The sequence below is a fragment of the Nanorana parkeri genome, unplaced genomic scaffold, assembly GCF_000935625.1.
Source record: "Nanorana parkeri isolate BGI_ZX_2015 unplaced genomic scaffold, ASM93562v1 scaffold935, whole genome shotgun sequence".
In the NCBI taxonomy this organism is placed as follows: domain Eukaryota; kingdom Metazoa; phylum Chordata; class Amphibia; order Anura; family Dicroglossidae; genus Nanorana; species Nanorana parkeri.
The window spans coordinates 168,937-191,325 of record NW_017307203.1 but is presented as its reverse complement, the minus strand read 5'-3'; the positions used below and the strand labels follow the sequence as shown (position 1 = coordinate 191,325).

Below are 22,389 nucleotides of genomic sequence, written 5' to 3'. Positions count from 1 at the left end.
CTTTCAGGGGTTGCCTGGTCCCATAACATTCAGCAATATTCCAGTAAAATTAAACTGCTTCATTCCTTGTTTGTCTTGCTTGACCATAAGATTTATTGCAAAAATGTACAGACATCAAAGAAGAAACCTTTATGCATTTCGCATTTAATGCTAATCGAGATCCTTATGATTAAACACATCAGGGTTTCTTTGATGTCTGTTTAATCTGTGCATGCCTGTACATTTTCATAATAAACCTTACAGTCAAGCAAGACAAACAATGGATGAAGCCAGGAGTAGACAAATCTGGAATTCAGGAGCCACTATGTCCAATCCGGAAGCCATCATGAGGTTTGTTTAGGAGCCAGCTCCATTGGCAGCTTGAGAAAACCCGCAAACGTTAGGCACTGGCTATAATTTTTAAGTGTCATTGGCTATCTGGCTGCTGGAATTTATCCAGCCCTGAATGAAGCAGTTTCATTTTATTGGTATTCTGCTAAACATACCAGGACAATAATAGCAAGTTGAATGCCACTAGACAGGGGCCCCCCTCCCTGACCTAAATGATCCCATCATCTTCCTAAGCAGATCTATACTTGCCAAGATCTGAGGTCTGCTGCTCTGTTTGTTGACTTTTAATGCTGCAAGTCTCCCTCGCTCTCCTGGCCGCATCTATCTCATGGCTGGAAGATGACCCCATAGAAGTCGATGGGGCTGTAATGTGCAGGTATGGCCAGCAGAGAGAGCATTGCTGAGCTGGATGTAAAAAATAGTAGAACCATGCCCACTGGATCTCGGTAAGTACAGATATGCAGAGGAAGTGGGGGAGGGGGGGATTGTTTAGGTCAGGGTTGGGGAGGGGGGCAAAAAGGATAAGTGCATTTTTAAACCTTTAAACACACTGCATAGGAGATGTCCAACTTGTACATTTTAAACAACGGTATGCAAGTGTTTTTATCTACGTCAACAGCTCACTAAAGGCGATGAAACAAGCATTGCACATACCATGATAAAGTACTGTCCATGACCCACCCACAGGAATAATAAGTGATAATTGTAATATACTGCCAGGTGAATGAGGAAGAAATAACACTACTATATAAATACATAGCAAACAGAAGAGCCATAAAGAATAGTGCAGGTAAAAGTATAAACAGTGCTTTCACTAACCTTTCTATTGCTTGTTCTAGCTTCTTATTTGCTGAAGAAATAGCTCTGAGCTTCCTCGTCTATTGTTTAAACCACTCCTATTACACACACGCTTTCTTATACTACACGACTCCTCAGGGTATTTTCTGACCACACAACATTTCTATAGGTCGTAGAGCAGCGACATGCATGTAATCGCATTATTATGGTTTCATTTTTCCAAAGCTCATCTCACCTGGTCATCTTGTACAAAGAATTAAATACAGAGGTCTGACCAACAAAATTGCGCAGTGTTCAGGATATGTGAACAGTATAAAGTCCATGCTGTGCTCATAATTGCCTCCCTGTGTCATGACATGATGACACATTATCTAGGAAGGTACACATCCTACATTGCCACTGTGACTCAGCACCTAAACTAGTTTATTTGCAACTTGCTATACTCAAACAGAAATTTTGGTTCCTGTTACTGGGTCAAGCATACCGATAGTATCACTAAAAGCTGTCCACATATACTCAAAAAAAAAAAACGTACTTTGATAGGAGGCAAATAACAAAAAACAGACTGAAGTACTTATGCTTGTTTAAAGCAACATAGATTTAATTATTTGTATTGAATACACAATGGGATTAAACCGTGTTATTTGTACATCTGTCTATAGTTCTGCTTTAAAAAGATGCTAAATATCCAGTAGATAGCATCTGTAAATCTAATGGATACTCACCGTGCAACATTTTATATCATCACCTCATTGATTATCCAGCCCTGCAGATAGATCAGTTCTGTATTAATATCCATTGACTATTTAAAGGCTAACTGGAATTATGTTGCCCTTTTTTGTTTCTTTTTGTTTGATTTCACTCTCCCCACCTGATGGTATACTTACCTTCAGCCCCATTGCAGCAATCTTCACTATGTGGCCCAGCTCCAAACAGCACAGCCTTTCACCCAAAAATGGCTGCTTCTTACTATGCATGAGTGCCACAGCCCCCATCAATTCCTATATAAAAGTTGCACTAATGGCGGCCTCAAGTCGCTAAAAAAAAAAAAAAATTAAATTTCACACATATGTAAATATTTATAATGTGTATTAAATGTTTGATGAGAAAAATAAATGTTTTGTGCAAACTTATTTGTATACTGAATGTATCCCACAACAGAGCTATTTAGCTAAATAAAAACTCCAGGCAGAGTTATTGTAAACCCTTGCAGTGGAGCTACCCTCACACTGCAAGTGTTAAGTGCTTGTTTTTGTCTAGGGACAACTATAATAAAAAAAGTAAAATAACTATAATAATAGTTAAACTAGATTTATAATAATAAACTATACTCACCTAAACCTTTGAGCCAGCTGGCTCCAAGACCGGTCTCCGCAGCTCCCTAACCCGCAGCTCCCTAACCCTCCGCTCCAGCGATGGAATGTCCCTCGGTAGCCTCATAGGCTTTACACTATATAGGACGTGTAAGTCACAGGACCTTAGACTGCTGGAGAGGAGGGGAAGAGAGGCTGCAGGGATCTGCCTAACAGCCAGCCGGCTCCAGGGTTCAGGTGAGAATAACTTTTTTTTATTGCCGTCCCTAAACAAAAATGAGCACTTAACCTTTGCAGTGCAGGGGTAACTGGATTGCAAGGGTTAAGAATAATTCTGCCCGGAAGTTCTTCTTTTACGTGTATGTACAGGTAGGGAAGGTATAGAATACAATAAAGTTTTTATAGATGTCTGTGTCCCTGCTAAGAAGCCTCGCCCTCCCCACCTTGTTCCTGATCACTGTTACCGAGACAGAAAGTGCTGGGAAATCCAAAATGTAAGAGTTGTCTTGAAAACAGGAGCGATGAGAACTTTTTATTACAGTGGCCACTGTCTAAGGCCCCATTCACATATAGCGACATACCTTTTGCAGCGGATCCGCACGGCCGGGATAGCGCGACTTCCGGGGCGACGTTCCAGCGACGATCCAGCGACGGTAGCGCGACCTTCCCCGTCGGGCTCCATAGAAAAAAAGTAAAATCGCGCAAAATCCGCCGAAAAAAGGGTCCGGTAGAAGCGACTTGCGACCGCGACAAGCGACGCGCGACATGGAGTTAAGACAGATCCATTGAATAACATTGGCCGGCGACTTCTCGCGATATCGCGCGGCAAAAATGCGCGATATCGCGGCGGAAATCGCGCGACAATTCGCTATATGTGAACGGGGCCTAAGGCTTAGTTCACAGAGGCTGTGTGAACACCAAATTTTTGGCAGGCTTTTGCAAAGCACTTGTGAAGTGTTATGCAAGTTGCAAGCAGCTTTCTTGAAGCATTTAAAGCACCATTCAGCTCTGCTTTGGGAATGTTAAACACAGATCTTAATGGGAATGCGGTGACTTTAACCCTTTTGCTGCCAGTCGGTTTTGATTTTATTTTTACCTGTGGAATGAAATGGTGGCAGTTGCAAATTTTTATGTCGCATGGTATTAGCACAACTGTTTATTAAACCTAAAATGTCAACACAAAAAAACACCCCTTGCATTTATTTTAGCTCACCAAATCACAATAGAATACCCAATGTCATGGTAAAATATGAAAGAGGGGGGTGTGCCAAGTACGCAGGTACCCAACATGTCAAGTTAAAAAATGGCATGCGCCCGTGAAGCAGCGAAAAACTACAGTACCCCAAACTGTCGATAGGCAACACCTTAACAGCCTGTACAGGTCATCAGTTTAAAGTTAACCCTGAATAATAGCCTTAGAAGTGTTGCTCTCACTGTGGCGTATGCAGCAATACCCAACATGCGTGGCGCAATTGTAATTTTAGTACGTAGGCACCCCCAACACATGATTGAATTAGTATGTGCGTGCATGCGCAACTAAAAAAAAAGTTGGGGTGTTCTTAAATGTATTTATTTTTTTACATTTAGCAGGGAGGAGATTAGCGAACATATGTTCAGGGGGGTGCCCACATTTACCGGCCCTTGAAAGAAATCACGTCCAATATAAAACCAACAGTTGGCTTTACACAGGTAAACAGACTCCCAGTAGCGGTCTGTTTATAAGGGCACACTACTGCCAATGTATGACACATCGGTGGCAGCAAAAGGGTTAAAAAAACAGCTTCCATCAGGCTTTAAACGAGGTTGACATTGTGCTGGAGCCTACCAAAGCCTGCTAGCAGCTGGTTTAAGGTGACTAAGCATTCACATTAAGATCCATGTTTAACATTCCTAAACTAGAGCTGAATGGGGCTTTAAAAGCTTCACCAAAGCTTGCCAAAAGCCCTGTAAATGCTCTGTTAAAACTTGCTGTTCACACTGTTCTTATACAAGCTGAAGCCTGTGTGAGCTCGGCGTAAGAGAAAAAATTTCCCATGCTTTGAAGAGATTGCTTCTTGCTTCATCTCCAGGGCAAATAATGAAGGGAAATCTCCAATTGGACTCTCATGCAAAACAAAGTAAATCTAAATAAGGGGGGTTGGGGGCATTTTAAGGCCCATTCTTCCATAAACCCAATTCTGACTAGTTCTCTTTAAGTTGTAACAAGACCATAAATTAAACAACACACAGTTCCAAATAAAAGTGCATCTTACATAAAGCAGTGAAGAGGTGTTACTAAAGCTAAAGGCTCAAACTGAATCCTATTTCGGGCAATTAAGCAGTGATCAATATTTCATCATCTATGCAACGGCTAAAGTGAGACAACAGTATGCTTCAACAAAGCGATCATGGTTATTCAATAGAACATATTATATTGTTTAATGTGCCATAACTAAATTGCAATCACTCAGCATTTAAATTCTTAAAGCGGACCTTTTCCCCCCCAGAGCCAATAAACCTAGGTGCATGTAGCTTTGTATGCTGAACTATGAACATCCTAAGGACTTGTTCCTACCATGTCCGTTGAGCTGCATTTTTCTGACCACCACCATAGGGCACCTAAAAAAACATTTTATATCTGCCCTGTTCACGTCATATGTGTGGTGGTGTGCAGAAAAAAGTAGCTTAACGGACATGGTGGGGACAAGCCGCGATATGTTGAAATAATGCTTTCAGTACTGAACTAATAGTCTTATACTTTCTGGTCTTCAGAGGCAGTGGTGACTTACCCTGTTTCCCCGAAAATAAGACCTACCCCAAAAATAAGACCTACTCCAAAAATAAGACCTAGTACTATTTTTGGGAAGTGCTAAAATATAAGACCTACCCCGAAAATGAGACCTAGTTATGACCATTCCCAGGGCCGGTGGTGGCATAAGAGGGAACTTGAAGAGCTGCCTCCTCTATAGCGCCGGCTCCTGTCACAGGCGGAGTGATACCAAATGCACTCCGCCTGTGAGGAATCGATAGTGAAAGTGCGCTTCGCTCATTCTGGCCAGTGATTGGTTATCAAATTGCTCTTGGAAAGGTACGGCACCCCTGATTGCCCTGATCACCATATTTTTGTACATGAATGCATGTAGACTGTTGTACATGAATACGTGTGGATTGTTGTGCATAAAAAAAAAAATAAGACCTACCCTGAAAATAAGACCTAGTGTGTTTTTTTTGTGCCCCAAAAAATATAAGACAGTGTCTTATTTTCGGGGAAACACGGTAGTCAGGGCCTCACAGGTGCCCCTGTGAAAGACTACATCACCAGTGTTTTCTAGGCAGAGCTCCTTTGCAAACTTTGAAATCTTGCAAGGTCCTGAGGTGATGATGTGATTGGTGTATTTGCTAATGCCATGACCACATGTATACACTAACTGAGCCTGATCTGGTACAGCGCATGTAACTATAGTCAGCCTATAAATCAACCTACGGTAATTGGTTTTGCTGGCCCCCAATAACAGCTCCTTACTGGTTCTTCAATGTGATGGGAGTCTTCAGTTACCAATTTAGAGCAGCAAGGAAAAAAAAAAAAAAAAACGCGAGACTACAGAATAAAACATTTTGAACCCAATTTTTCAATAAATAGCTAGTCTATGGGACATTCAAAGCCTTGGCTCAAGCAGTCAAAATTTGCCCATTTAAATCAATGGGCAGGGAAAACAAGTACAGTGCTGTACACATCATTTGACCATTTCCATTGTTTACAACATGAGCCAAAGTTTCATCAAGGCTTCCAAATGACTGGGTCATACAAAATATACATGTGCATGGTCGATGCTGGTACATATTGGCTTATGTGCGTTTATAACCAGCATTGGGATCATTGCAACAGTATTTATTTTACTATCAAATTCATTATTTTATAGTCTTTGTTTTGAACATTATATGTATACAAGCTACAAACCTTATAGCCAAGAATTTTTACAAGTAAGTCTTCCCAAATGTATTCTGAGACAGTGCAAAGGAAATGTGCCAGTGAAGTACGCCTGCTGTACTTGGTCAATTTAGAAGCCAAACTAGTCATAATGGTGTTAGTTTTACTAAATGACATGCACACCTAGGGAAACACCCAAATCGGTCTATAATCAGTTTACACTGCACGATGAAACACAACGCCTTTCAGTTTCTGTAAATCAGTGCCTGTGACATTGTCAGATGATCACCACTATAGTCCCTTAAATCCTCACCCTGGGGGTGGAATTCAGGTTAAACCAGTTAGACAGTTATCAGAGAAAGGCCTTATAGGGACACACTATCATAGTCACCAGTGCAGCAGAGATCCAATACAAGTAAAAAGCCAGGTCACTGCTAAAAGTCACAGGCAGAAACAAAGCCTTTATAGTGCTTAATGACATTTCAATGATTAAAGGTGACACAATCTTTTTCCCCATGTTTGATTCTTTTTACACACATAAAAATAAATGGTTTATGTGCCAGAAATATACTGTGCTTCTACCTCCCTCTTTGACATGACAACACAGCTCTGAATTTGCACTTTTCACCCAAAAAAATGGGCTGAAAATCTCGGCTTATACTCGAGTATATACGGTAGTACTAAATGCCATTTGTTTTTCACCTGAATACATTCTCTGCATTAAGGTAAAAAATGCCCCGCTACACTTCCATGTCCCCCCTGGCTCCCAGATGATCTGTGATATTTGACTGAAGTTCCGGGTTGAAAGGAGAGATCCTAATGCCACTGAGGACAGAGCAGTGATAGATTGTTGCTCCTGCCTGTCAAGATACTCCGAGGAGGCAGGATCAGGGGTGTGGCTTGTGGAGTGCCGTGTGCGTCAATGGACGCACACAGCACGGCTCAATTCCCAGGCGTGAGCAGGCAGACATAGGTGTCTCCTTTTCACCCTGCTAGGCAAAGGAGACACCCGTAACCAAGAGGGGAGGGAGCCACGGTAAATCCAGCGAAAAAATAATTTTACGAACAGAAACCAAAAACAAGCTCAGTCATGAAGGGGTTAAAGAAAAGCTACACAAAATTCTCCTCTGGAGAATTAAAAAATAAAAAAAACACAAGGGTTTAAATATCCCCTCAATGAATATCTAAACCCAAAAATAATTACTTAATATATTGCAGTTTACCCAGTTTACCAATTCTTAGTTGTGGTGTCTGCATTCATTTTATTTTTTTATGCTTTTTTCCTTTATTTTCACCTGGGGATCAGGCCAGTAAGTCTGTTATTTTTCAACTTCCTTTAGCAAACGAACACACCCAACAAAAGTGGCAAATCTACCATACCAGGGCAGCACATTATTGTACTTGGTGATAATTATAGACAATTGGCAAATTGTATGCTGGAGTAACCATCTATGTGGGATCAGGTGAGGAAATTAAAAAGGCGGCCATGGGGTTTTTTTTTTTTTATAGCCAAGTGCATTTTATAATACAAATTTAGACACAGTAATCGATTTTGAAAATAATCGTTAGCTGCAGCTCTAGTTATAATATGCTAAAGTGATAAAGTCTTCCAAATATATTTTGTTTTCAGTGATCCACTCAGCAGCCAATGCTACATCTTTTATGAAAAGAGAAAAGGAAGAAAAAAAGATTTGAATTTTGTATATTAAACAAGATGTTCTCAACCACTAGACTGCTACTAGCTGTCCATAAAAATAAAAAAAAAATTATGAGAAACCCAACTCTAAACTATGCGGCACCCCATGTTCAATTCAGCATGTGACTATATGCTTCAAGACACATGGTTCTCCAAGTGTTATTATCGGCAGATCACCCTGAAAAGCTGAGTTTCCCAATAATGCAAAGCAAAGATCTCATGGTCTTTCCTGTTCTTCTCAGCTGCTTACTGGCCATTTAAGCTTCTATCACAGTGCATGTTAAGCTGCAATTTGCTATTCCTGCGTCTGGAACTTGTGTTTTCCTGCAGTTGAAATCCCAAACCTGCCTTTTACAAGCGGCAGCTATCACCCGTTCAAGTTAATCAGATGACATCCAGGAAAAGCGACTGATACCTAACTGCATATAATCCTATCACATACGATTACATGTGGTGTGCCAGCGTTCTGCCGCTTTCAAATGCAACCACTTGTAAACAAGTGGCGCTTGTAAACGACAGATTTGATGCCGATAGCAGGAATTTGCAAGTTCCTGATGCAGGAATACCAAATCGCACCTTAACATGAGGTGTCATCGAAGCCAATATGGCCAATAGGGAAACAATGGGAGCAGGAGGATATGAACCACTGTGAAAGCAATGAGCAACCATACTTTCTGGTTTACCAAGCTACTCTGCAAATTATTAACCATGCATGCAGACACCTGGATATGCGTGCATTTCAGTACCATGGGTACTGTCGCAAGTTTCCTTTAAAAAGAAAATCATGTGATTCTGGGAAACATTTTTGAAGACAAATGGAAAACACCAAAATAATTACATATTTCAGTAGCGTATGGGAAACAGGAAAACATTTTCAGACTTTCCAAACATTTGTTTGCATGTTTATTTGTACAAGCATTCTACAAAAATATTGATGTACTAACCAATCTCTGTGCTTTAAACATGGCAAGTCTGTTGCCTGAATGAAATCTCTGTAAATCTGTTGGCTACAGACATGAACAATTCAATCACAAACTCTGCTAAATTAAAAGTCCACTTTGTGGCCAACCTGTACTTACAGGGGTAGACTAATGAATATGGAATTCAGAAGCCAGCAGGATTTGTTTTAGGAGACAGCTCCCCTGGCAACAACTGAAACCTCATAAGCTAGGTGCCAGATGTAACGTTTAGGGAGCATTACCACCTGGCTCCCGGGATTTGTCCAGCCCTGTCATAGAACTTTATACAGGCTGTAGCAATCTGCCTAACATGGCTGACTTTTCATTTTGAGTTTATGTTTGAGGAATGCAGATTTCAGATATGTACATTTTATTTTCAAAAGCCCACAGAATGAAAAAAAGACTATTGCTCACTACAGACAAACTTTTAACTGAACACATACTTATAGTAGCGAGTATATTGTTATATATTCAGTATAAATTAGGGATGCACGGCTACCGGTTTTTCGAATACCGATCCCATTAAGGATGCCGGGTGACATGTAATGACTCACTGCCCGGCTTCCTAGCCAATCAGAAAGCCAAGGAGCCGGTAATGATACGCCGCCTGGCTTCCCGATTGGACAGCTTTCCGACCAATCAGGAAGCCGGACGGTGAGTCATTACATGCCCCCCCAGCTTCCTCATTGGCTGGGAAGCTGGCTCCATGGTCCCTCGTCCAGCTTTCTGGCCAATCAGGAAGCCGGGGGGGGGGGGAATCATTACCCGCCCTAATACTCTGTATCAGTGCATCCCTAATATAAATGTTTTTTCAACATCCTAAAAAACTTACAATCAACTTAGAGGATCTTCAGTCCATGCCGCCCACTTTTTATCTCCTATCCGTTGTCCTGCTATGATTTGCGCCAAACTGCTGTCACAGCATGGGTCCTTCTTTGGTGACATCATCAGGAGCCAGCTGTCTCTTCCATGTTATGCAGCAGGCCCCTGATGATGCATGGCCAGAAGGCAGAGATATAAAAAGTGAAATTTCTGGTATAGTTAATTTTTGCAATGTAATTTTGGATTTCCTTTTGAATATTTACAGGATACCCAAAGCTTTAAAAAGGAGAACTATGAGGCGAGTGCTTTTCACTCACCTCATAGTTCTAGCCGACCTGTGACAATGACTGTCACAGGTCGGCTCGGTAGATCGGGAGGTGAGCAAACACATACCGGCGTTCGCTCACCTCTCGATCCTGTCACGGCTCTCTGCCGTGACAGGGGAGGGGCTGGATTCCCCCCTCCGATCCACCAGCGCTGACTGGCGGAACAGACGGGGGAGGGGGCGGGTACAGCTGGCTCTGCCTCTAGATAGGCAGAGCCAGCTGTCAGTCACGCAGCTGGGCGGATCCCGGCATAATTGTCGGGATCCGCTGCGGCGTCTCAGTATACCGTGAGCAGCAGCTCGCGGTATACTGCGAGCTACAGCTCGCGGTATACTGAACCTAGGGTGACGGGAGGATGCTAGTTTGTGTCCTCCCATTACCCTAAGGAGAACTATGGGGAAAAGCCTTAACCCCATAAGTTCTCCTTTAACTTTTATAAGGTGGTTTTTGCATAGTGGCTGCTTTTTCTATATTGTGGCCGTTCCATTTCTTCCGTGATTGATGCATGGCCAGGTCTGTCCCCAGCTGTTGCGAGTCCCTGCTACTGAAGCCTCCTAGTATATGTGAAGTGCACACCCTAGAATGTTGGCAGGGGAAAGGAAATTAAAAAAAGAAACCTCACCTTTTCACGGGGGGGTGTCCGCACTGCAGGGAGCTAAAGTGGTGCTTTAAAACAGTGGTTCTCAACTCGTGGGTCGCGACCCAAAAGTGGGTCGCGACACCCTCTGCAGTGGGTCGCGGCGTCATGTCTGCATAGACCGGCCCATCTGCATTAGAGAGAACTAGAGGGGGAATTTGTGGTTCAGCCTGTGGAACCTCATAAAGTCAGACTGTCCCCTATTAATGACCAAGGAAAAATGTGGGTCCCGAGGTTACACAGGTTGAGAACCACTGCTTTAAAACATCTTATTTCAACCACATAAGGTAGTAATCTATTTCCTATACGTTGTATATATTATAGATGTAATTACATTGAGAATATTTTTATCCATAACAGGTTATTGGCCAAGTTAATACAAAATAATCAAGAAAAATTAGGCCTTGCTTTACATTATCAGGCACATTTTTTCAGTGTAGAAAGGCATTTAGGTCTGCTAAATATATTGTGTCCCCACCCCTCTAGAATGACAATGGGTCTGAGAATATTATTCGGCATGGGGTTCCACTAAGCCCTAACCCCTTGGGATTACTGACCCTAGATAAACAAAAACTCCTGCTGGAAACCATGACTGTTGAACAGCTGTTGCACTGATAGGACATACAAAAAAAATCTTTGATAGTCCATCTTAAGCATGTACTCAGAAATGCGTTTCAACTGCCTATTTCATAAAGCTGCTGTAATACTTTAAAATTTGCACTGCAGCTTGTCAAATTGCCGAAAAAAAACAAAGGATTCCCAATCTAACAGGAAGTGAAACAAGGCTAGAGTGGTTTTGCCACCTTAAACCATTTGCCTTATTTAACCTTTTTTTCTGAGCTAGAAAAACTAACTAGTTGTCTAATACTGGCCTCAGCTGTATGATTATTTGCATATGTCCAAGGGACCAGTACCTCTGTGATTAAAGGGCATTTACTTACAGTATGTAAGTATGTAGAGGATGTACCCAAACCAAAAATACAATAGTGGTAGGGTCTCACCAACAGCGAAGATGAAGTTGCTGTTGTATGGTTAATAGGTCTAACGATGGTATGCCCTCAGTGTAGCAGAAGTGTGTCTCATTATTATAGAGTTTCAATTATGGTGGAGATTCACTCAGACTGTCTTTCTTACACATTTGTCTTGCTACATTAATGTTTCCATCATATGCCGTTTCATTGTAGAGCATTTTACACGCATTTCAAAATGTATTACCATTCATTCCTTATGAGGTGAGTGAAAATCAATGAAACTGTCACACGTCGGCTCAATAGTTCGGGAAGTGAGCGAATACATACCGTCGCTCGCTCACTTCTCGATCATCTCCCTACAGAGAGACGTGACTGTCAAGTCACAGCTCTCTGCAGGTATTCCCCTCCCCGATCCTCCAGCATTGAGTGGAGGAATGGAAGGGGGAAGGGGGAAGGGGCGGGCACAGGTGGCTCTCCCTTTAGATAGGCAGAGCCAGCTGTCACTCACGCATCTGGGTGGGTCTCGACAGTAATGTCCCAGCTGCGGCGTTCTCTGTACACCACGAGCTAGTAGAGTATGGGGAGTATGCTAGTAGATGTCCTACCATGACCCTTAAGAGAACTATGGGGAAAAACACTTACCCCATAGTTCTCTTTTAAAGGAAGGTGCTTTTTGCTTGAAACCATACTAAATGTACAACAAGCATCATGTTTCATGTTCCAGCCATGTTGTCCTATCTGTTTTTTCCCTATTTTCTCGTCAGCTTTGTCATCTCTATCTTTTTTCTTCATTGGTGTATTTTCTCATGCAGTACATTCTCTGCTGCATTTGTTTTCTCTCCTGATCCATGTTTATCTATTTACAATCCCATCCCTTTTTACTCCCTTTCTTATATTCTCCAGTTCTCTCTTGTTCATTCTTTCAATTTCTAAAGAAATACTGCTATTTCTTCACCACTTCGTCCTTTCTCATCCTCGCTTTTTTTCATGTTCCCCAAGATTAAAACCGGCCTCCCTCTCAAAGCAGTTTCACAAACTGCACTGAAAGCAGGTTCCTTTGACCTAACCAGATTGTTGCAGAATGCCAGTAACCTGAAAACATGATCACAAATTTAGGACACAGTAGGCTTAGGACAGTTTAATGATCAGCGCACACACAGAGGACTGGTGGTTGAGGGGTAGATCAGAGCCTGGGAACTGGGGTAGCAGCCAAGACTGACATGCTGCTCGGTCAAATACTTTTTTAGTCTTTAACGGACCAGTAATTATTTTTATTTACGTGCTTTGCCTGTCATTTATCAGATGGCTGGGAACTCAGGATGGGACATTCTGGTTGCCAAAAACGTCCCCATTACGATTTGAACTTGTCCATCTCTGTACTACATTATGAATATATTACTTCTAATGTCTAATAAAATGAGACCTGGCAATGCACAATTCTAATAATTGCTTCCCAAAAAATAAGGCTAAAATAGAATTCTGGGCAGGTCTTATACTGCCATCCTAAAAAAAAAAAGATTTGCAATTATATAAACTATAAGAAAAAGAAATCTGATAATACAGGCCCAATGATCCTGAGATCAGGAAGATCTCTCATCTGTTCTTATACAAGACCTGCCAACACAGTGCATCATTATGGTAAGAAGTGATAACTAAATTAGTTCAACATTGCTTACTATACATAAATCATGTCCTGGATGGTTATCCATACCAGTGTGCTGAAGGAATGAACCACAGTTATATATAGGCCACCATATCGTTTTCTTAGACTCTACTTTACATAAGACAGTTCTACATGACTGGCACACAGCTGATGATTATTTAAGAAGGGCAAAAAGCTAAAACAAGGACCACAGAGACCAGGGAACCTGCCATCTTTTGTAGATAAAGAATTATATGGCATTCAAGGGATAATACACAAAAACATACAGCATGTTACTAATCCCTCCATGTCAAAGCCTATAGGTTAAAGCAGACATGACTCTGCCAGTCATAGGACAATGCCGTTATAGATCCAATGCATCCCTCCCAGACCGAAAGTTTGGGGATGCCGCAATAGACAGGGTGGAATAGATTTTAGGTAATCTAACTGTAGTCGCTTAGGACATGATTAGTACATCAGGGGTAGTGAATTAAAATTCACAAAAGTCTGGCGAGTAACATTTTTACCAAGCATAGGTACGAATCAAGTTCCGGAGAGAAGAGTCACTCAGCCCATGTCAATACTGCTGTCCGCCATTTAGACTGCATTCACACCAACAGCTGCACTACAATGCACAGCTGCTGGTATGTGTTCCCAGGCACAGTACTGATGCACCAACCCCAGCACATTGCACTATTTTGTTAGAATTTTATTGAAATGTCAAGAGTGACATTTCATTAAGTTCTATGGGCACAGTGCAGTGCGATGTAGTTGAAGCCCACATGCATCTGGTGTGAATGCAACAAATGTAAGGGGAACTCCAATGGGGGGCAACTAATACTTAGCTGTCCTTATCAGAGTGCCCCCTTACATTGGTTGTCCCCTTTAATGTGCCCCTTTATATTGTCCCAACATACCCACTTTAGATAGTAGTACAAGGGGATGGAGCAAGCTGCAGTAGAGGATGGAAGAACATACTAATTCATCCTCCTGGAATGCTGAGAGTGGGGAACACCAGCAGTCCTAGCAACCAATGACTAAAGAAGGGGGGCCTGCACTGGGTTATAACTGGCAGTGAATGAACCGGCCTCATAAGCTGGTGTATCCACTGTCAGCCAGCCAAAATCCAGTGCAGGTCAGCGATTGCGGTCCAGACAGAACCACCACTCAGTCCGTATCCGAACCGCAGTCCGCCATTTATGGTTGCCTGATCTACATAGTATGCATTTTCTTAATGGTCCTGATTAGAATGCAAACAAAGCTAAGGGTTTCTTACTACTTTAAATAATATATTACATAGAGGAGGACCAAACCCAAATTCAGGATAGCCTTGCTCTGAAGTCAGCGATACACAAAATTACTTGCTAAAAAAGGATTAGCCAAAGGAAAAGCAACATTCAAAATATGACTTCCCCTGTGTTTTGGTTTTTGTAGACATTGAAAAACAGTAACATTTACATGATGCTGATCTTTCACATGCGCGATATAGATATATCTAGATAGATAGATAGATAGATAGATAAATAATTGCAATGACTACACATTCCAAATGTGCTCATCAGTGCAGGTTGCATACACATGGAATGGAAACAGTCAAATCTTGGAAGGAAAACAAATGCCCAAGTCACATATCCTGACAATCTTCAGGTTATCAGGTTCAAAACAAATAAAATTACTGATGACTGAAGGGACAAAATGCCACAAGGCTGTACAGCTGCAATATTTGACAGAGAGCTACCAACAAATATATCTTTGCCAGAATACGTGATAACAATTGTGAAATGAAGGAAAACTGAAAGTGAGAAAAAGACAAACTTACTAACTAACAATCCTAGAAATGTGTCAGTAGCCGTACAGAGAACAAAGATCAGAGCAATTTTTTCAATGTGCAGAAAAACACCAGTCACTGAACATAGTGTAAACAGGCTCATAGTGTGTGGCAACAGTAATTTTAATTTAAAAGGAAACTCCAATTTAAAAAAAAAAAAAAGCAATGGAAAAAAAAAATCATACAAAAAAGGATATAGCATATATAATAGCTGCACAAGCATTGTGTAAATGATTGCTATTGTTGAAAATGACCTATTTAAAAGTGCAGCCGCTGTAAGTTTCTAAAACGGTCAAAAAATTAATTGGCGACCTAAAGGCGTTCTGTTCACAGTCATTGTACAGAACACCCCCAGAAGATTGGCTGACTTTGATGGACATCTACACTAAGATAAAAATAGATTTTAGGCATCCCTTGCAATAGGAATTTCATTTTTGGTGAGCTACTGCCTAAGAGGTAATTACTTCTAATTACAAAACACAGAAAGTCCACCACCAGCTGATCTTAACAGACAGTCCACCATTGGCAGATTATAATAAACACAGACTTCCTCATCACAACACAGAAAGTCCACACCCCCGGCTGATCATAATAAACGCAGGCTCCTCATTACAGTGATAGCAATACAAGTTCAAAAAGATAAATGTAAAAAACCCACCAGATCATTTTTTAAAGTCTCCCACATACGAATGCAAGCATGCATCAGGTGCAACCATGTACTAAAAAGGCACTTGATCCACAACTGGGTATCACCGTACATGCCAGAGCATGTTAACTCTTTGGACAATTTTGCATACCACAGTTTAACAGGCACACGTAATTTTGAAGTTTGACATATGAGGCATCTTTTTACTCGGGGAGTAAATTCATCTTTTACATTCTACAAAAACAATGTGTATTATATTGTGTTTCTGTGCACTGAAATTTTATCTAAAAGGTATTTTTGACTGGAAATCTGGAAGACAGAAGTAGCCAACCATCTGGGATTTTCAGATGTACTCAGGTCTTCTTTTAACCCATCCAACATAACCTCATATTTCTCTCATGACAGATTTACTTTTACAGATTTAGAATTCCATAGGTCTCCCTAAATGAATTCCAGATAATACTGTGTTTCCATTCTTTGTCTCACTTTTAGGCCACAAATATTGGAAACAAACCTTCATCCTAGCACATCCTATCTCAACCTGTGTGCCGTGGCACCCTGGGGTGCCTAAAACTTTTCGCACAACATCATGCCTTTACTGATGCTAATCCATGAAGGGTGGGTTCCAGAATTTGAGTTATTGTGTGGGGTCCCCCCTTAAAATCCATATCAGACTCCTATCTAGAACAAGGGTCTGGTATGCATTTGTGAGGGGCCACACGTTCCTTTTTACATGTTACACTGGGCTGCCTTGAGATATTGGATGCATTTAAAGGGTGCCGTGACTGAAGAAAAAGGATTGAGAAATGTTGTCCTAGCACATCTGACTATAGCAAGGTCTGGCCAGTTCATGGAACAAGAATAACTGGTCTATAAACAATGTGTACCAACCAAAACTAGTTGGTAAGCAACATGCAACAACAAAGCTAGTCATTTCTAACCTAGAACTACTTAGTAAATACGTGATGAAAAAAAAGTAAATAAAAAACAAAAACCTTCAACACTAAGATTTGGTAAACACAAGCCATAAGACATATATTAAAATACAACTATGACTGTAGATTATATTATAAGTCGACACTGTGAAAATAAGGGAGATGGTGCAGTGGCATTATCCCCCTGAAAAAGGAAATACAATGGTGACTGAAATGCTTGCAATTCCTCCATCTGTGCACTAATAAAATATTCAATATAACTCTTCTTCAATACAATGTTATTACCATTACAGCACTCAATGAGCCACACATAATTCACTTTCTTGCATTACAATGTTTATAAATGAATGAAAATGAGAATATAAACAAACTGTCACCAACAATTATCATTTATAATACTGGGACCTATCATATAAGAACCCAATGAAACCCCTGTAAAAAAAAAACAATACTAATAGTATAGGCTCATCCCTCTTTTCCCCGCATGTGGTCACTGTATAATCTATTTGCCACATATGTCCACAGTGCAGCTACATCTTGATTTGAAATAAATACAGAAGGTGACACTACTTATGTTTTAAAAATGCTAGCCAACTGGCTGTCACTGGCTTCAATCATTTGTGAGTTACTTATTTGGAACAAGTATGCAACAAGCGAAGTAAGGCCTGCAACTACAGGTCCGCAATCAGCAGGAAATGTGAACTTTAAAACAGAACTATGGGTGTGTTTTTCCCCATAGTTTTCTTAAGGGTCACGGGAGGACACAAACTAGCATCCTCCGGTGACCCAAAGCTCAGTATACAGCGAGCTACAGCTTGCTATATACTGAGAGCGCCGAAGCAGGGACAGATCCCGACATTACTGTCGAGATCCACCCAGCTGCGTGAGTGACAGCTTGCTCTGCCTATCTAGAGGCAGAGCCAGCTGTGCCCGACCCCTCCCCGTCTGATCCTCCACTCAGCGCTGGAGGATCGGAGCGGGGAAATCCCTGCAGGGACCCGTGAGTGACAGTCACGGCTCCCTGCAGGGAGACGATCAAGAAGTGTATCTCAAGGCAAAATATTTTAAAAAAGCATATTTACTACAGCTCACATGCTGTGCTTTTCCTGCTGGCTACTGGATTGGAAAAATGTAATTTAGATTGAATTTGTCCACCCCTGGTTTAATGGGTTGAAACTTTGGGAAATGTGCAAGTACAAAAAAATAAACCGCTGATGTGCCAGGAATAAAGTATGCTCCTAGCTTCCTCTTTGACATGACAACAGTGTACTTTTGCCTCTGCATTCCACAGCATGTCAGCCCTGACTACTTCATTCCTGATGGATTGCAAAGCCACTACTCATCTCCATATCCCCGCCTCCAAAACCCCTCCTCCTCATCCCCTTCTCAACTCGTCTCCACAGGCCCCTCCTCCTCGTCTCTATAATACCCCTTCAACCCCATATGCCCTCCTTTTCATCTCCATATCCATATGCCCTCCTCCTAGTCTCCATCATCAAATATTATTTTGTGATCCTACTATGAAAGTCTTTGCTCAGGTACTGCCTGGTAGTGGGTGACAATACTCTGTCCCCGTCTCCCAATTCCTGTCGTTTCTGATGAAGATTACGAGTGGTCATTTCAACACACATTACAAGGCATGGTCCACAGTTGACTCTACCAAGGTAAGCCACCCTAAGAAAAGCCATGCATGTAGACAAGAGGTGGCTGCAGATTAGCAGCACTGAGATACAAAGAACATTCAAAGTGTTGGATATAAAACAATAAATGACGGCCGTTTATGATATACAATGCTTTAGCAAAGTAAATATCATTCAATTAGAATTTACATCTACTTTATGGCCTCATTATTCACACTGGCATTGACAATTGTGTGCTTATAGGATAGAATCAGAGGCATCCCTACACTTTTCACCGTCTGAGGACGGGTTGGTGCTGGCAGTGCACATTACCAGGGGGTGGGGAATCTGTTTGGGGACGGGGGTAGTTGATGGTGCACATTATGGGGGGAGGTTTTAAGCTTGGGTTCGCAAGGTACCACCCAGCTCACTGATGTTACTTGTTACCAGGAGCTGAGCGGGACGCTCTGGCATCCAATAAGGTCAGTGAGTTGGGCCAGACGCCGGATAGAGTGTCCCAGATCGCTAAGATCTCTCAGCAACCTGAGACGCCTGGGCCGGAAAGGGGCAGCAAGCAAACCTGTCCTCCCAACGTGATGCAATGAGGTGCTGCCTGAGGCAACTACCTCTGGCTGATTTATTATAGGGATGTCCCTGAATATAATGATTTTTAATGTCATCATTAAAGCTGTGCATTTCCCTGCGTTCAGTTTAGCACCCAAAGAGTTATTTTCACGTTTCCTAAAGCATGACAACGCTCAACATGAGGAATTTCACAACTATCAATGGCGACCGTTCACACCTGAGCATTCCAAAACGTGCATGAGCTTCTTTTCAGACAGAAGTGTGTGTTTTTGGCTCTACAGACTTCATTTTTTTTTTCACATGATTTTTTTGCCTTACGTCCGTCTACTCCTCTTAGTATTAATACTAGTTTTGATATGTGGGGGCTTGGTGCAAACCCATTTCACCAGAGTTCGCCCAAGCCTGTACAAAATGGTCAGTGGCATACCCTCCACCCACCCCAATCAACTGCAGTTGGCGCATTCTTACATAGTTACATAGTATTTGAGGTTGAAGACATTAGTCCATCAAGTCCAACCTATTAGGATCTCATTCTAGGAGTAGCTGTACCCCTGTATATTACGGTCCCTTAAGAAATCGTCCAAAAGTTTCTTGAACAATTCCACATTCTTTGCTGAAATCACCGCATGCGGCAGTGAGTTCCAGACCCTAACTGATCTGATTCTCCATCCCGTCACACAACAAGGGGGGAAGAGATGCCCCGGCCACAACTGATTGGGCCAGGAGGGGATGTGTCACTTACAGTTTTGCCAAGCCTGTGTACATCACTAGTAGCTAGCTAAAACAAAATCAAAAAAATGATTTGGAATCACCTAAAATGCTCACGCATAGAATTCTGTGGGTCCAGGATCCAGCTAAACACATGCATGTAAAAGCAAGTAATTCAGGTAAGGGTGGGTACAGCTAAACATAAGAGAACTCTGCCTGGGAGGCAAACAGTTTGATTATATCGCTCAGATCATTTCTCTTGTGTTTAAATAACCTGAACCCTGGAGAGGAAGTGTGGATGTAGCCTTGAAAAGGATCTGATCGCTAAAACCACCCTTGCCTAAACCAGACTATACATGCTTCAAGAACCAGCCGACATTCGCGGCGTGGGTACTGCTGCCAAGACCCTTCCACCCGGCATCCTTTTGATCAGCTGATTGAAGGCGCGAGTCGGGAAATTCTCAGATGAACGGAGCTTGACAGCCAATTAGCTGCTAGCTCCGTTCTGGTATTCTGACAGCGGCAGGATTCGTCCATCTTGTAAGCATAGATGGAAGAATCTCTTCTACTTTTTTTGTTCAGCCCCCAGGTTGAATGAAAAGAAAAAAAAAAAATAGAACAGTGTATACCCAGCTTAAGATTCACTGAATAGATGTGGCAGCCCTGTTCACACTATGCGTCCACAATGGCTGACAGTGGGAATCCCATTATTCTCTATGGTGCCTGTTGACACCTATGAAACTTGATGAAGTGCCTGCAACTACCTAGAAAGGGTACGCTTTGCTACATAGTGCATGGCAGCCCCATAGACTTCAATGGGAGCACATATAAAAGTAACACATGTTACATACATCTTAGTGTGTTTCAGAACATGGCAAGCCCCTCCTCCACTTCCTAACAATCTCTACTTTATTTCACCTTCGTTGGGCAATATAAAAAAAAAAGCATAAGAAGCTCTTGGCTGTCTAGGGTAGACAGGGTCATGTTGGAGGGGGGAGAAGCAGTTCCACCATTAATAACACAGGTAATCTCCCTAGGCTGTGGCAGCCATTACACTCAGGTAATACCCTGCTGACAATGAGCTCACTCACTTACACACAGCAGTCATACAGAAAGTGCAGATAATGAACTCAGCTCTTCCTGTTCAAACTTTTTTTTTGCTCTCTCGTCACTTACAACGGTGCTCCTAGCAGAACTTGTTGCGCCTATAGTATGAGCCAGGATGGTCGGTTAGGACCGGTAGTACGGGTACCTGCAAGGATCCCAGGAACACAGCTGATCCTCCCTCCCCCGGGCTCTCCCACTCACTGCTCCTGACGAGCCCCCGGTAACAGTATGATCCGACCACCAAACACAAGGAAGAGACGAGCTGTCCCAGGCTGGGGCTGCCACGTAAACACGCCCCCTCACCACAACTTTACCCAATCATACAAGGGCTGACAAGCGGCTACGCCCCCGGGTAGGATTGGGTTACATGAAAAAAACGCTTCCTCTGAATCCCTGCAGACGTGCAATTCCCTTACTGCTCGATAGGTGGCAGAGCCTGCTGAGCCAGATCAGAATGGCTTGTTCATTGACATTGCATGGGCAGTGTCACAACACAATTGTTACGTGATACACTGAAAAGTGGAGCTATGGCCAAAATCAGATGTTACATATAATGTATTATAATGTAGTATGTAACTGGCATTGAGAGCAAGTTCACAAAACGCATAGCACATAAAGTGTGGTGCGTAGGTGCGCTGGGATGCACTGCTATAAGGCCTCATTCACACCAGGGCAACAGCATTTCAGCGCTTTTTTCCCCCGCGCTTTTTTTAGCATATTTTTTATGCGTGTTTTACAGGCATTTTCTGTTCATATGTAAGAGTGTTTTAAGGTTCGTTTTCAGCTCACTTTCAGTTGTCCAATGAAAAGCAGTCTCAGCTGCTAAAACAAATGCGTGAAAAAGATTAAAAACGCGCCGATCTGCACGTTTCCATTATAGCAGTGCATCCCAGCGCACCTACACACCACACGTGGTATGCGTTGTGTGAACCTGCTCTCAATGCCAGTTAGATACTACATTATTTGTAACATTATAATACATTATATGTAACATCTGTTTTTTTTAATCCTATATGTAAAGTCTATGCACTTGCAGTGCATTCAGAGATGTTGCAGCAAGTTGCAACGCAACTTCAAAGACATGCTGGAAGGTAAATTGGCTCCTGTCTAAATCGGCCTGTGTGCATGTCAGATAGGGACCTTGGATTGTAAGCTCCTTGAGGAGTTTACAATCGAAGTGCAGTATGTAAAATACCTGTAATAATAATAGTAATAATTGCAGTACGATGTAATGTTATGTACTGCGATAAAGTGAAGCCTGCAGCACATCAGTGTGAGTAGCCCCTATACAAAGCAAGGTTTCAATGTGGCTGGTGTAAACCAACCCTGACACAGCCATCTTTATTTTTATTATCCCGTGATCCTGCCAGTAAAGCTGGACATACACCTATACAATTTTGTTCTAATACATTTGTTTTCACAAAACATTCCACCCATTTTTGGATCCAAATTAAGAGTTGTTTTTGACCAAAAATTGATGAAAAATGTTTCTCAAACATATTTGTAAATTCTCAAATTATTTCTCCATCAAAATGAATGTAACATGCATGTGCTTGGATT

The 22,389-nt window shown here is 42.0% G+C and overlaps 1 protein-coding gene across 1 annotated transcript in view; it reads right to left on the bottom strand.

The window, feature by feature from the left end:
- Window positions 1–21,099, bottom strand: part of RFFL (ring finger and FYVE like domain containing E3 ubiquitin protein ligase) — a 50,276-nt gene extending 29,177 nt beyond the window's left edge. Inside the window, exon 1 of the mRNA XM_018566310.1 lies at window positions 21,031–21,099. The gene's annotated coding sequence lies outside the window, so the exon portion shown is untranslated. The remainder of the gene's footprint in view (window positions 1–21,030) is intronic.
- Between the last annotated feature and the right edge of the window lie 1,290 nt (window positions 21,100–22,389).